This window comes from Aedes albopictus, chromosome 3 (genome assembly GCF_035046485.1).
Source record: "Aedes albopictus strain Foshan chromosome 3, AalbF5, whole genome shotgun sequence".
Classification (NCBI taxonomy): Eukaryota; Metazoa; Arthropoda; class Insecta; order Diptera; family Culicidae; genus Aedes; species Aedes albopictus.
This window is the reverse complement of record NC_085138.1, coordinates 248,990,276-249,006,611: the sequence shown is the minus strand read 5'-3', so window position 1 is coordinate 249,006,611 and position 16,336 is coordinate 248,990,276. Positions and strand designations below refer to the sequence as shown.

The following is a 16,336-nucleotide window of genomic DNA, read 5'->3' as shown; positions in this document are numbered from 1 at the left end:
TTCCTGTGATACAAATCCTCCAGAAGTCACACTACGAGTTTTTTGGTTGCATGCAATATGGAGTTCCTCAATAAATTCCTCACGAATTTCCTACAGGAACCCCCCAATTTTTTTTCCGGGATTTTTTCATCAGCTTTGTTACCCAGACTGTCTTCTGGATTTCCTCCAATTTTCCAGGAATCCTTTCTGGAAATCCCAGAAAAAACTTCTGAAGACATCCCAAAAGAAACTATCCTGTAGGACTCCCGTAATCCTGGAAGTAATTCCTTGAAGGCCTAGGAGGAATATCAGAAGAAATACAGGAAGAATTCTTTAGGGAAATCTGAAGGAACACCAAGAAGAATGTAAGATGATCAAGAACTTAGCAACCGTGGCGCAATTGGTGAAACTATGTTTTAGCGCAAGTGGTTCAAGTTATTCCAAACTATGGGAAATGCTACACTTACAGCAACAATAAATCCAGAAGTCGCCCATTGTCTCCTTGTTTCAGAATCGATGAACGCTTCTTGTTTAAAATACATCCATGAATCATCCCTTCGAAGATCGCAAAGTGATTAAATGCTTGTGAAACATGTTATTGAATTAGGTATTACCAACAGGGCTGAAAATCATCGCCGTACGAGCAGAAAAATATATTTTAACAAAAAAAATAATTGCACTTGGGATCAAACAACGAACCTCTAGATTGCCAATCCAGCACTTTTACCAGCAAAGCTAGTGAGGTTCCGCACCAACGTAGGTGCTGAAACGCCAATAAAAGCTATTCCCTGTTGGCGTTCGTTCGTTTCCAAGGAACAAAGAGGACGACGAAAAAGTTGGTGAGCAACTATTTATGATTAAGCTTCGTCGTGAAGCCCGCAGTCGGCGACGAAAAGGCTAGTCGTCACCGTTGTTCTTTCGTACGAAGATTGTTTTATTGTTATCTTCACGCTGTGGTGACGAGAAGGACGATTGCCAACCCTGATTACCAATAGGTGATCCTCCTTGTTTGTCTCATTGTATTTTTATTAGAGAAACTTTACCGCTACGGTCTCGTCAGTAGTAGGACAACAAAGCCCAAAATGCCAAGATGGGGTAAAATGGCCCAACTCATAAGATCATTCTGCAGGTTCTATTCTCGGGGAGTATCGAAGGGTCTCAGTTGCAGTATATGGGATCCGATGGGGTGCTCAGGGAATTTCGAGGGCATTTCAGAAAGCTTCAGAGGATTTTTGGCGAGTTTCAGAGGCGTTACTCTGGTGTTACGAAGGCGTATTCGGGGATTTCTGAGGGTCACAGGTGCGTTACATGGGGTCCGAGGGGGTTTTAGGGGGATTTCAATGGCAATTCAGACTGCTTCAGATGATTTTCGGCGAGTTTCAGAGGCGTTGCGTAGGGATTTTTGAGGGTTTCAGAGGTTATCAGGTGACATGGTGTCCGAGGGTGTTTTAGGGGGATTTCGAGGGCGTTTTAGGAAGCTTTCGAGGATTTTTGGCGGATTTCAGAGGCGTTACACAAGCGTTTTCGGGGGTTCTGGATGGTCTCAGGAGTGTTACAGGGGATTTTGGAGGGGGTTAAGGGAGCCTCCAGTTTTTGAAAATACATTTTGGATCACAGCTCTTCAGTAAGCTTAAGGGAGATTTCATGCTGAATAAAAATCATGCTGTGTAAGCATGACTTTTATTCAATCATTTAAGCACACAAGTTATGCATGTAGATTCGATGACTTATGCTTAGGAATGTTCTAAGGAAACCTTAAACAGTCCCAAACCAAAGCCCATACCACCCCATACTACCTCCACCACCCTCGTAATAGCAACAGCCAAGGCAGCAGCTGCAGTGCTGCTAATAAAACAAAACAATACGCCACTATCGAAGTGCTCATAGAAAAATACGGTCTATGCGATCAGAAGATACTCATTGTCAGTCGCTCTTGGGAGAAGAGTAACTGAAGCGAGACTTGCAAGTGTCGGGACTCAGAATCAAACCCATGGCCATCCAAGAAATCATTCTTACTGTACGATAAACAAAAATCTGGTATACATTGGACTCATATTTGCTGCTGTCTGAGATGTGAAATATTGTGTATGTAATTTCTCATTATCCCTTACCCCATTGAATCTCATTTACATTGCATGACATCATGACATGTTCATTAGTACGAATGGAATGACGTGTCTCAGCTTCACATAATTTATTTCCAGACCGTAACGCTCGCCAGAACACGACGTCTCTTTATTTCACCAATTACATCTGGCCTCATAACAGAGCGTGTCTTGAATGCAAAACCAAAACGACAAAATGGTCCCATCTGGTCTTATCCCGCAGGCAATTTCCCCCCACCGGATTTGCCTACCACGTCTTCCAACCGGCGACACCCAATGAAGGAGCAACGCTTCTGCCTTTAATAAAGCCAAATATTTTAATGAGTTTCTGATTCAAAGCAACACCCACGCCAAAGTCCCAGGACAAAGAAGGCACACCACCAAAAAACACGCCTCGAATTCAAAACTACCAACACCACACAACGACGACGGCAACGTTCCACTCTGGTGCTTTCAGCTTTGGCCACGATACAGTTTCTTCGTTCGTCATTGTTTTGCGGAAGCTTTGCTGAAAAAAAAAACGGCAAGACTTTTTGCACCGACGAGAAGAACCAAATTCGCACTTTTCCTATTTCTCCTTCACTAAAAAAGTCGCCGTTCTTCTCTAGCAGTGACAAAGGAAGATTTTCGCGGAGGAAGATTTGGCTTTCTCCTATAAATTTGTGCCATCGTCGTGAAATCCCACTAAAATGCCACAGTAGGCAACTCACAGTGGTCTAACCAATTGTAATTCAGCGTGTAATTATCCTGCCATGTTTCATTCGAGGATTTTCGGACACTAAAAATTCTCACATTTGGCATTCATTAGCACAGAGTTTTCTATTGAGTCACAATTTTAAAATTTCGCGACCACTATGCGTTCCGAGCATTGCCTCCGGCCACTTCAACAGGAATTATACACCGCTGGTTCATGGTTGGGAACCAAATCTAGGGTGCCTGTACCAGTTATCGCACCACCTAAGAAAAACTGTTTCTACAAAAATAAGAAGAAGACCGACGAATGTAAACAATAAGTCAAATGATTGATTTGTTTTCATACTTTACAGGAAAAATATAAAAATGGAGCCAAAACTACTTTTAGTATTTATTACAGCGTGTGCCAATGATAGGAACCCTGTACCAGTTATGGACACATTTGTTAATTTGGGTTCCACTTCGCACTATTTACATGCATTCCTTATGGGAGTTGCCATAACTGGTACACTATGGCGAAATAGGGTGCAAGGAGGCCGAAAAGTTAAGGAAAATGATTTATTTCTACCATAATTTGAGCAAATTGTGAAGTTTGAATGATTGCAATAATCTTTTGTGATCGTGATCTGTTGTTCACGATTTTTTTCTTGTTGATTTGTATCTTTAAAGGTTGAAAATCAACTATGGCGAATTTGAGGTACTATAGCCATAACTGGTACACTGAGCCTAGTATACTTACCCCAGCATGATAGCCTCGACTGACGATGCGGTAGCCAAGGACAAGACGGAGGAGGGCGTGGATGATCGTGCTGGAAATTGAATTATTTTCATTGCTCATTAGCGCGGGAGCGAGCGTTCCAAATTGGAGCATTATTCATCAAAGAAGGGCCACGTTTTTCACATTGTAGTTGTGCGTGGATTCGGTTTCGGTATCTCTGGCGAGAATTTAATATTGAAGAAGTATTGTTTAATCCACGATTGAAAATGCTGGATTAAAGTATTTTGTATAGTGAAGTTTTGTAATTAGATTTATTGCGAACAATAAAAATTGACTTCAGAGGGCTCAAAGAAAGAACCCTAGGTTGCGAGTATTTCAGAAATTTGCAATTCCTTGAAACAGGATCAGAAGGGGTTTGTGTTTTCATTCCCCTGTCCACTTGCAGCATATTGATTATATCTTGAACCTCTTAGACCACTTTTTATGCAGGTTATTTCATGCACTTTTAATTTATGCAGGATTACTCTCTCCTCGACCTACATTCCCATGGTTGCCAAACCCTACGTTGCTCCGAAACCACCAAAAAAGCAGGAAGGGGCTAGTGCATATCACACCCTGAAGGTTTTTGCGTTGTTTACAGCATCGAACATCGACGACTCTCTTTAGGGAGTAGCATGCTGGCGCTTTCCAGTTTCCCGAGTAGTTCTCACCACTCCCTTTGTCCTCGGAAGGCGGGCAGGGTCAACCATCACGCCCGCGCCCAACTGTTTTGCAAACACCAAGGACTGATACTTGCGTGTTATGCGATTTGACCTGCTGAAGGCTCAGGCCTTATCAGTTAGCACCAGAAGGAGTTGCTGAAAGTGGTGTAGACGCGAAGTGGTCACGGCACTGCACTGGCTTTCTTTCGTTTCACTTAATGTAACTCTAGGTACACTGAAACAAACTACAAACACTTTATTAACTAAAGATAGATTGTATGTAATAATAAAATCGATGCACCACACCCGCGAACCGAAACTCCAACCAAACTCACGCCGCAAACGATCCCACACGGACGACGATCCCACCGGACAACGACACCACAACAACAATACAACGCCCCCCGGCGTCAATCGCGGGTCTTTTAACTTGCCGTCGCAAGAACTCATTCTCCCGATCTGAAAAGAAATAAGAGAAAAGAGAAAAGCCAAAACGGGCGTCGTCCACTCTGGCTTCATTAGTTCGGCCGCGTGACTGAGACCTTGTTGGGGTTCAGTCAGCGCTGCCGGGCGACAAACAAAAATTAAAAGAAAAACATTTCTCCGGCATTGGAGCGAGAACGTTATATCACCAGGTCAACCAGCAACAAGCAGTAAGCATTCTCTCTGCTTGCATCGCTTGTTTCTTGGTTAACCGGCGTTGGTCTATAAACATGACCGTGAAATCCACATGTGATGTAATCCACTAATTGCGTGGAGCACCATGAGGAAATAAAGGGTCTTTCTTAGATCAATGGTGATCATTGATCTTTAGATTTAATCGATACAGGGAGGGAAATGCTTCCTTCGGTCGGCAGGACCGCTACAGTGGGGCCTTCACCTGTCCCGGCCCTTTCCAGGGACCCCATTTCAACCGCATGCTTGTATCCAACCCAGTAGACCGACGCCACGACAGCAACGCCACCAGGATGTCGACCCAGTAGATTTCGACCGCAGGGAACCGGTATGACCTGAGTAGCCGACTCCGAACTCTTAGACCACTTCTTGTATCGCGTCTGAACTAACCATTCTCCGAGTCCACGCGCCGTCTGCCCTGTAGCTCCAAGACGATGTGAATGAAAGCCGTTGTAACGGCATTCCAACCAAACTCACCCCTACATATCGTCGGTTTCCTGCAATAGGGGCACAACTCAAAATTTGTCAATTTTGAGATTTTGATGGCAAATTATGAAAAACTATGTAAAATTTCATCTCACAAAGACCCGTTCCAAAATTCGTTGTGAAACGCGAGATTTGGGCATTTTCACCAATTTTCCGCAGTAAGGGCACAACTCAAAATCAGTCAACTTTTTCAATAGTCGTTGTAAAATAGTTGTCAAAAATTCATGAAACAGATAGTCCTTCAGCCCCTTTCAATGATACAACAATCAAAATTTGTTTACTTTTGTCAAATGATGAGAGAAATAAGTGAATTTGCAGGAGGTGCTTCATGATTGCCAATTTTCAAACGCTTATTCTGAAAATTCACATTTTTTGAGTTGTGCCCCTATTGCAGGAAACCGACGATATTTTCTGGACAATATTGTCCGGAGTTGTGTTCACTCCGCATGTGATAAGCATGCGGTCACGCATTGCGTGAAAGCGCGGGCACACGAACGAAACGTGTTCCGCCATTTCATCTGAACCAGCACAATCCGGACATTCGGGAGAACCCGACCGAAACGATGTAGATACTGTCGGAAGCAGCCATGGCCTGAAAGAACCTGAGTCAGGTGGAATATTACTTTCCCATGACGCCCATTAATCAAACTATCTACCCTCGGTATGGGATGGTAACATAAGGCTGAATTTCAAAAGGCTGAATGCACATTAGGCTGAATACAAAAGGCTGAAACTATGGATATGTAACAAAAGGCTGAAATTACAAAAGGCTGAAATAACAAAAGGCTGAAAACATGGCAAATTCCAAAACTTGAAATATGCATAATAATGAAATCTATAGAATCTGAGCTGAGGGTTTAATGATTTAAATGATGGTATTACACAAGGTATTATATTTTCCGGAATACTATGCCCCGGAGTGGCATTTGCCGAAATGTCGTTCCTGTTGATGCTGTGTCATTATGCCGAAGGATATCAGGCCTCAAATGCCACTAAGGCGAATGGGTTATAATGATTTTAATGCTAAGGAGGTTTACTAGGCAGCCTAGTTGAATGGTTAAATTATGATCTATGCATTTACCTCGAAAGAACAGCCTTTCTGAAAAAGCGGGAAAAACATCTGATGGCAGAGTAAGTATTGTGGCCGCAAATAGTACAGTATAACGACCAAGCGGAAAGGTTTGATGATAATATCTGCATACTAATAACTCTCCCGTGAGTGATTTTTCCTTCTATTTTTCCTATTTTTAGGCTGTTCTTTTGAGGTATTTGCATATACACTGAAACCTCCATTTAAGTCGATGCATGGCTGATCGAAAATAATTTTTACCATGCAGGCAATGACAAAACTATAGACTTTTATATTTTTTAACACTTCGCATGACAAAGGAGATTTGTCAAAAAATATAAAACTGTATAGTTTAGTCATTGTCTGCACGGTAAAAATTATTTTCGATCAGCCATGCATCGACTTAAATGGAGGTTTCAGTGTATTCAGTGTTTGCATTCTTACCAATGTGTAAAATGCAGCGAGCTTCTGCGTGCGCATATTTCTTAAAAACGATTCATCGGAGATTTCCCCTTCTTTTGAACTTGTGCAACTGTGTTTGAATGTTATAGCTGCATCTTTTTACCCTTCTTACACCCATAAGAAGGGTATAAATACCGCTTGGAAAACCGACTTTCGATCCGAGGCCCGCAGAGCCGAGTCACATATACCAATCAACTCAGCTCGACGAATTGAGCAAATGTCTGTATGTGCGTGTGTGTGTATGTGTGTGTGTATGTGTGTGTGTATGTATGTTACAAAAAATGTCACTCACGGTTCTCAGCCATCTGTTGACCGATTTGAGTTCTCTTGGAAGCAAATGAAAGCTACTACATCCTAGTAGAACGCTATTGAATTTTATTTTGATTAGACGTTCGGTTACCGAGATATCTTTCAAAGAGTGCTAGGGAGTAGTACAACTTAATTATTTTAGATATTTTTGATAAAGTGTATCACCATAAATTTCTCAGCCGTCTATCAACCGATTCGGGTTCTTAAGGCCCGAAACGAAAGCTACTGCACCCTAGAAGAACGCTTTTGAATTTCATTCCGATTGGACATTTTGTAACCGAGATATCTTTCGGGGAGTACTTTGGAGTAATACAACTTAACTTTTTAAGAGGTCTTTGACAAAATGCTTCATAATAAATGAATCAGCCGTGTGCAATCGATTTGAGTTCTCTCAGCATCAAAAGAAAGCTACAGCATCCAAGTAGTATGCTATTAAATTTCATGCCGTTTGGACATTTTGTTTCCGAGATATCTTTCCACGAGTACTAAGGAGTAATGAAATTTACGCTTTTGAGAGATTTTTGATAAAATGTATCATAATACATTTCTCAGACGTTTGTCAACAGATTTTTTATGATCATATTTGGTTTCTCAAGGAGCTCTGCATGAAAATGCAATTGCAACAAATACATAAAAGCTACTATCTCTTTGTAATATTTGAGCTTAATAAACAGTAGCAAAAATATCACGGAATGTATGTAGGAAAAGCCTTTTTTTATGATCAAATTTGGTTTCTCAAGGAGCTCTGCATGAAAATGCAATTGCATCAAATACATAAAAGCTACTATCTCTTTGTAATATTTGAGCTTAATAAACAGTAGCAAAAATATCACGGAATGTATGTAGGAAAAGCCTTTTTTTATGATCAAATTTGGTTTCTCAAGGAGCTCTGCATGAAAATGCAATTGCATCAAATATATAAAAGCTACTATCTCTTTGTAATATTTGAGCTTAATAAACAGTAGCAAAAATATCACGGAATGTATGTAGGAAAAGCCTTTTTTTATGATCAAATTTGGTTTCTCAAGGAGCTCTGCATGAAAATGCAATTGCATCAAATACATAAAAGCTACTATCTCTTTGTAATATTTGAGCTTAATAAACAGTAGCAAAAATATCACGGAATGTATGTAGGAAAAGCCTTTTTTTATGATCAAATTTGGTTTCTCAAGGAGCTTTACATGAAAATGCAATTGCATCAAATACATAAAAGCTACTATCTCTTTGTAATATTTGAGCTTAATAAACAGTAGCAAAAATATCACGAAATGTATGTAGGAAAAGCCTTTTTTTATGATCAAATCTAGACGAACATTTGAAAAGGGCCTATCTGCTTTGCGTAAACAAACATGTTTCTGTCTCTGTAGGGCCCATCTGCATCCACCCACGCACATCAACACCCTTATCAGAAAGAGTGTTCTTCAAGCTATCTGTTATGGGTGTTGATGTGCGTGGGTGGATGCAGATGGGCCCTACAGAGACAGAAACATGTTTGTTTACAAAAAGCAGATGGGCCTTTTTCAAATGTTCATCTAGAAATTTGGTTTCTCAAGGAGCTCTGCATGAAAATGCAATTGCATCAAATGTATTTATACAAAGTGTATCACCATAAATTTCTCAGCCGTCTATCAACCGATTCGGGTTCTTAAGGCCCGAAACGAAAGCTACTGCATCCTAGAAGAACGCTTTTGAATTTCATTCCGATTGGACATTTTGTAACCGAGATATCTTTCGTGGAGTACTTTGGAGTAATACAACTTAACTTTTTAAGAGGTCTTTGACAAAATGCTTCATAATAAATGAATCAGCCTTGTGTCAATCGATTTGAGTTCTCTCAGCACCAAATGAAAACTACAGCATCCTAGTAGTATGCTATTAAATTTCATGCCGTTTGGACATTTTGTTTCTGAGATATCGTTCCAGGAGTACTAAGGAGTAATAAAATTTACGCTTTTGAGACAAAAAAAAATCTGGTAGTTGAGCCCATGGTCGATGATTCTATTATGGAAAGCAATCAACTACAATATTTTCTAGATTGACCAAAAATCACAATCATACATACGAATAATACAACAATAATTTTAATAAGTGTAAGAAGGGTTCTGTTCTGTTATCAAAGGTTTTCCTTCTTTTAAAATGATGAAACCACCATAATTTAAGTTCAGGTGTTGAAGCTGCTTACTTTTTACCAGATGTTTCTCCTTCTTATAAAATAGGCTATTCTTACAAGCAGTATTGTATTCGAACAGAACGTGAGCCAAAAATGAACTGAACACTTTAAATTTTTTGGTCAACAAAGCATTAAACTTGCCTGTCAGAGCTTTTGCTGCTTAACCCTTCAGTGCGCGCGCTGTTGTAAAAAGTACAACACTACCGAAAAACCTCGCTTTTCGTACACAGCGCGAGCGCAGTGCAGTTTCGGTTGCTTGATGGCGCGCGTCCTGGAAGGTTAAGAGCGCCCGCTCGGTTCCCATTCGACTCTGAGTTCACATGCGCTTATCTTCATCATTAAATCCTATGTGTCTTCGTTCCTAGGACTAGAACCATTTGCCGCATCTACATGTTTGGACGTTATTATGTTATGTCACAGGAAAATGCATCATAGATCCTTTGGTACGACATTGTGGTCTCGGATATTGAAATACAGCTCCAGGAATTTAGATTTTTCGAAACACACGATGGTCGGACTGGTTCACTCTTCAATAAAAGGTGATTGAATCAGCCCAAAAGATTGCCAAAATTGAAGGGTGAAATGGCACAAATATGACCATTTTAGTATCACAGATACCAGGGTAACATGTTAGTCAGCATGCTACGGGTTCAGTCCATTCTAGTTCATGCCGCGTTCAATTTGCATGTTCAAATATATTTGATCGCAATGTGCCGAGTATGAACTTCAATGCAAATTGAACGCGTTCACACTGCAATGCTGCAATTCGGTTCAGAATTCTTATGCGCACAACATTGGGGGAAATAGTTTCTGTCGATATGTGATGCTAATAAACCTGTTTAGTCACCCGGAGTTCCTTGAGAAACTTAATCAGGAATGGCCAACTGATGGACCGACAATCAGACTCTATTGGTTTAGCCAATTTTATGATTATCGATAATTCATGCCAATAACTCCGTTACTATATTGTATTAAATCATATGTTTGGAAATCCAGATTCTCCAAAACCGGTTGATCGGACTGGTACGCTCAGATATGGTTCCAATAGCAGAAGAATTTCTGAATCTAATGAGCTCAAATTGTTTGAAATCTGTGGAAACATGGTGGAGGTATGGCCATTTCAGTTTCGCAGATTTCGCTAGTGTTCAATTTAGAGCTCGCAGGCGTTATAAATTCAGAACTGAACAAAGTCCAAACATATTTGAGAACAGTTAGGTACAATAGTTTTTGCCTCAACTACCGCTTATTACCCGAATTACACGAACAATTGTTTACATCTAAGACTCATTCAACCTAGTTTCCGAGGTTGACACACATAATACCTCAAACGAGTGGAAATAAATTGTTGGCGAAATCCTTTGTCAATTTGTGCTAAAATAGTTTAGTATTAGCGGGGTATTGGCCGATATGATACTAAAGAAAGTACAATAACATAGACATTATGATACCGAAATCCATAAGATTATGTTCCACTTGAATGTATTTTCATCAGTTAGAGTTAGCTCACGTGACCAGATGTCCATTCGATGAATAGTCAAATCGATTGAATGCCATTTACTTCCTCTTCCGTAAAATGGGTTTTTGACCAAATGACCGTTTGACCAAATGTACTTTCGAGCAAAGATTCTTTTGTTTCCTATGATCATTTTCAAGTCGAGTCAAATGTTTATCAAAGACCAATAGATTAGCCATAAATGTCCAAAATGTCATTTCATTCGATTCTTTACAACTTTCAAATTTTTCAACATGTTGATATCTTTCAGCCTTTTGATATCTTTCAGCCTTTTGATGCTTTCAGCCTTTTGATAATTCAGCCTTATGTGTTTCAGCCTTTTGATCATTCAGCCTTATGTGATTCAGCCTTTTGTACGTAACCCCCTCGGTATCAACCTGCGGGCCCACCTTTCTTTGGTGGTACTGTCCCGCAAACGCTGCCATTTGACCATGGAGACAATCCTGACCGTCTTGTGTATACCGCTTGTGTCGCGCATTTCGAAGCACTCCTCCCTGATACGCAGACGTAATCGTGTGACACTGTACGATACGCGTTCGCAACCCTCAGGCACATCAGCCTATAAATACTATACAGCTTACCACGGAAAAACTCCCTCGTCCAGGCATTTCTGTATAGCAGACCTGAACATCTCGGAAGCCTCTGCAATAGCTACTTTTAAGGCCAGGTTCGGAGCGCCGTCCGGACCTGGGGCCTTACCTACGCTAAGGGACTCTGCTATTCCTACAAGTTCCACATTGGTGACCCTCTCCTCATCGCCAGGCCCAGTTCCCGGCTGTCCTACGAAATGAGGCCTCAGTGGAATTCAGCATGGTTTTTGCAGCGGTAAACACCATCCGTCGTTCGTTTCGCTGATCCTCAGAGGGTGCTCGCTGCATTCGTCGCCTAGCCCGTAGGCAGACGCGGTGCAGATCCGCAATCGCTTGAGTTCACCAGTAAGTCACTGGTTTCCCATTTCTAGGGTGGACTCGCCTAGGCATAGTCGCATCGCACGCCACAAGAGCTCTGTTACCAGCGCTTCACCGTCTAAACCAAGTAGATTTTGCTCACGGCGGAGTCCCTCCATAAATGCCTCTTTGTTGAAGTATGATGTCTTCCAAGATCTGACCCGCTCACAGTGGGAAAAAAACAGTGCAAACCTACACTAAATTCTGTATCTCGCGAACGCATCCGGCTTTTCTAATGAACAAAACGGTTTTAGGCGTAAAATTGTCTGAAGAATCGAATGAAAGTGTTAAAACAGACCGCACGGATCATCATCATGCTCATTTTGCCCTAATTCCCCAATTTTTATTAACATTCATATGAAACTAGCTCTAAAACAATTATGAAACATGAATGCGGTTTGCCTTGAAGGACTTTTGTGAAGGATTAAGATGTAGGGAATCGATGTGAAGGGATTGCAGTGACCGCATGAATGTATTTATGCTTATTTTACCCTAATTCCCCTCATATATAGAGTTTTGTATGAAATTAGCTCCATAACTCGCAAGGAAATTATAAGTGGTATGCTAAGAAGGCTCTCTATAGTAAATTATGATACAAGGAATTGATGAGAAGTGATTGCAGTGACCGCGCGAATGTAATTATGCTCATTATACCCTAATTTCCCACATATATAGAGTTTTGTATGAAATTAGCTCCTTACTCGCAAGAAAATTATGAGTGGTATGCTAAGAAGGCTTTCTTTAGTGGATTATGATACAGAGAACCGACTGGAAATGGTTGCAGTGACCGCGTGAATGTTATTATGCTTATTTTACCCTAATTTCCCACATATATTGAGTTTTTTTTTATGAAATTAGCTCCATAATTCACAAGAAAATTATGAGTGGTATGCTAAGCAAGAGTTTTTTAGTGGATGATGATACAAGGAATCGATGAGAAGTGATTGCAGTGACCAAGCGAATGTAATTATGCTCGTTTTGTCCTGATTCCCCACATATATTGTGTTTTTTATGAAATTAGCTACATAACACACAAGGAATTTATAAGTGGTATGCTAAGCAAGGTTGCTTTAGTGGATTATTATACAAGGAATCGATGAGAAGTGATTGCAGTGACCGCGCTAATGTAATTATGCTGATTTTACCCTAATTCTCCATATACATTGAGTTTTGTATGAAATTAGCTCCATAACTTGCAAAGAAATTATGAGTGGTATGCTGAGAAGGCTTGCTTTAATGGATTATGATACAAGGGATATATTAAAAATGATTGCAGTGACCGCGTGAATGTTATTATGCTCATTTTACCCTAATTATTCACATATATTGAGTTTTTGAAATTAGTTCCATAACTCATAAGAAACTTAAGAGTGGTATGCTAAGAAGGGTTTCTTTAGTGGATGATGATATCGATAAGAAGTGATTTCAGTAACTGTTCGAATGTAATTATGCTCATTTTACCCCAATACCTCACATATTTTGAGTTTTGCATGAAATTAGCTTCTTAACTCGCAAGGAAATTGTGAGTGGTATGCTATGAAGGGTGTCTTCAGTGGATGATGATACACGGAATAGATTAGAAGTGATCACAGTGTCCGCGTGAATGTAGTTATGCTCATTTTCCCATTATTCCCCACATATATTGAGTTTTGCTCCGTAAATCACAAGAAAATTATGGCCACCCATATGCAAGGAAGTGTTTCTTTAGTGGATGATGATACACGGGAGCGATTGAAAATGATTGCAGTGACCGCGTGAATGTAATTATGCTCATTAAACCCTAATTCTCCACATACATGAGTTTTGTATGAAATTAGCTTCATGACTCACAAGAAAATTATGAGTGGTATACCAAGAAGGATTATGATACAAAGAATCAATTAGAAGTGATTAAAGTGACCGCGTTAATGTTATAATGGTATGGTATCTATTAGTTTCTTGTGAGTTATAGAGCTTATACTATACAAAATTCAATATATGTGGGTGATTAGGGTAGGATAACCAAAATAACAATCACGCTTACTGCATTAATTTCTACTCGATTCTTTATATCATAACTCACTAAAGAACTCCTTCACGTCATAATATATATGGGGAACTAGGGTAAAATGAGCATAATAGCAATCATTTTATATGTATTCCTTGTATCCCATCCTCCAAATAAGCACTTCTTAACATATCACCCAAAAATTTCTTGTGAGTTATACAGTTAATTTCATACAAAACACGATATGTGTGGGGTATAAGGGTAAAATAAGCCTAATTACATTCACGCGGAACTACATTTACTTCTAATCGATTCCTTGTATGATCATCCACTAAAAAATACTTCACAACATACCACCCATTTCTTGTGATTTATATAACTAATTTCATGCAAAACTCAATATATGTGGGGAATCAGGGAAAAATGAGCATAATCACAATCACGCGGTCACTGCAATCTTTTTTCATCACCGTGTATCATAATCCACTAAAGAAAACCTTTCTTGCATACCAGCCATAATTTCCTTGCGAGTGCTAATGTAACACCAAACTCAACATATGTAGAAAATTAGGGTAAAATGAGCAGTTCGCACACACACACTGCAATCACTTCCAATCTATTCCTTGTATCATCATCCACTAAAGAAACCCTTCAGAGCATACCACTCATAATTTCCTTGCTAATTTGCTAATTTTATGCAAAACTCAATATACGTGGGGAATTAGGGTAAAATGAGCATAATAACATTCACGTGGTCACTGCAATCACTTCTCATCGATTCCTTGTATCATCATCCACTAAAAACTCTTGTTTAGCATACCACTCATAATTTTCTTGTGAATTTTGAAGCTGATTTCATAAAAAACTCAATATACGTGGGGAATTAGGGCAAAAAAAAGCATAATAACATTCACGCGGTCACTGCAACCATTTCTAGTCGATTCTTTGTATCATAATCCACTAAAAAAAGCCTTCTTAGCATACCACTCATAATTTTCTTGCGAGTAAGGAGCTAATTTCATACAAAACTCAATATATGTGGGGAATTAGGGTATAATGAGCATAATTACATTCGCGCGGTCACTGCAATCACTTCTCATAAATTCCTTGTATCATAATTCACTAAAGAGAGCCTTCTTAGCATACCACTCATAATTTCCTTGCGAGTTATGGAGCTAATTTCATACAAAACTCTATATATGAGGGGAATTAGGGTAAAATAAGCATAAATACATTCATGCGGTCACTGAAATCCCTTCAAATCGATTCTCTACATCTTAATCCTTCACAAAAGTCCTTCAAGGCAAACCGCATTCATGTTTCATAATTGTTTTAGAGCTAGTTTCATGTAAATGTTAATAAAAATTGGAGAATTAGGGCAAAATGAGCAAGATAATGATCCGTGCGGTCTGTTTTAACACTTCCATTCGATTCTTCAGACAATTTTACGCCTAAAACCGTTTTGTTCATTAGAAAAGCCGGATGCGTTTGTGAGATACATAATTTAGTGTAGGTTTGCACTGTTTTTTCCCCACTGTGCGCTGGTTCGTGAAACGGTTTCCCCATTCCGCGGACCAGGCATTGAAGTCACCCGCTTTTGCCACTGGCTTTCAGCCTGTTAGCACGGTCGTCATGTTGTCCAGCATCTGCGTGAACTGCTCGATCGGCCACCACGGAGGCACATAACAGCAACATAAGAAGACCCCGTTTACTTTGGCGACCACGAAGCCCTCATAGGTAGTAGATACCAACTCGTGGACGAGGTATTTACACGTCGGCCGTATCGCAGTCATTTTTCTGGTCGCATCTGCGACCCAATTGCCGTTGCCGGCGGGTACTTGGTACGGATCCGCTATGATGGCGATATCGCCAAAATCGCCTGACAAAGCAGTTGTAGAACTGCGTCACAGTGGTTCAGGTTTAGCTGCGTTACCTGCACTGTGATTTGTTGACTGCGGCTTTCTTGAAGGCCGGGCAATTTGGACCACCCGTTGGTGCCTTCTGTTATCAGACAAATGGGTGGACTCGTGCAGCTTTGTGCCTTTTGGCCTATTGCGCCGCATCGCCTTACAACTTGCTCCTGCCAGTCCCATGACTTTGCAGTCCCATGACTTGTGTCCTGGTTCCAGACACCTGAAACAAACCTCCTGTTCCGAACGACGAAAAACCAGCACCCCGGTGCGACAGGGTCACTCGATCCACGCACCGCAAACAGTAGCAGCGAACGAGCCAACGCATTGTTTTTGACAGCGAATTGAATTGTAATAAACCTACCTATATAACTACACACACAGAACACGTTAAAATTCTCTAAAGCTAGGACGTAACACAGTGAATTAAAGCTATTTTTTGTTAAATTGATTAGTTACCCTAGTTAAAATTGTTGGACAGTTTCTTAAACACATTCAGGACAAGAAATGTAAGTAAACACATAAAACAAACATGAACTTTAACATAATTAAAATCTAATAAATTTACAGCTATAAAGCTGACTCATGCACATGCAAAAACGGGTCATGCTC

The 16,336-nt window shown here is 40.2% G+C and overlaps 1 protein-coding gene across 1 annotated transcript in view; it reads left to right on the top strand.

Moving 5' to 3' along the window:
- Positions 1–16,336, top strand: part of LOC109422198 (uncharacterized) — a 501,985-nt gene that overhangs the window by 118,426 nt on the left and 367,223 nt on the right. The gene's annotated exons all lie outside the window — the stretch shown is intronic.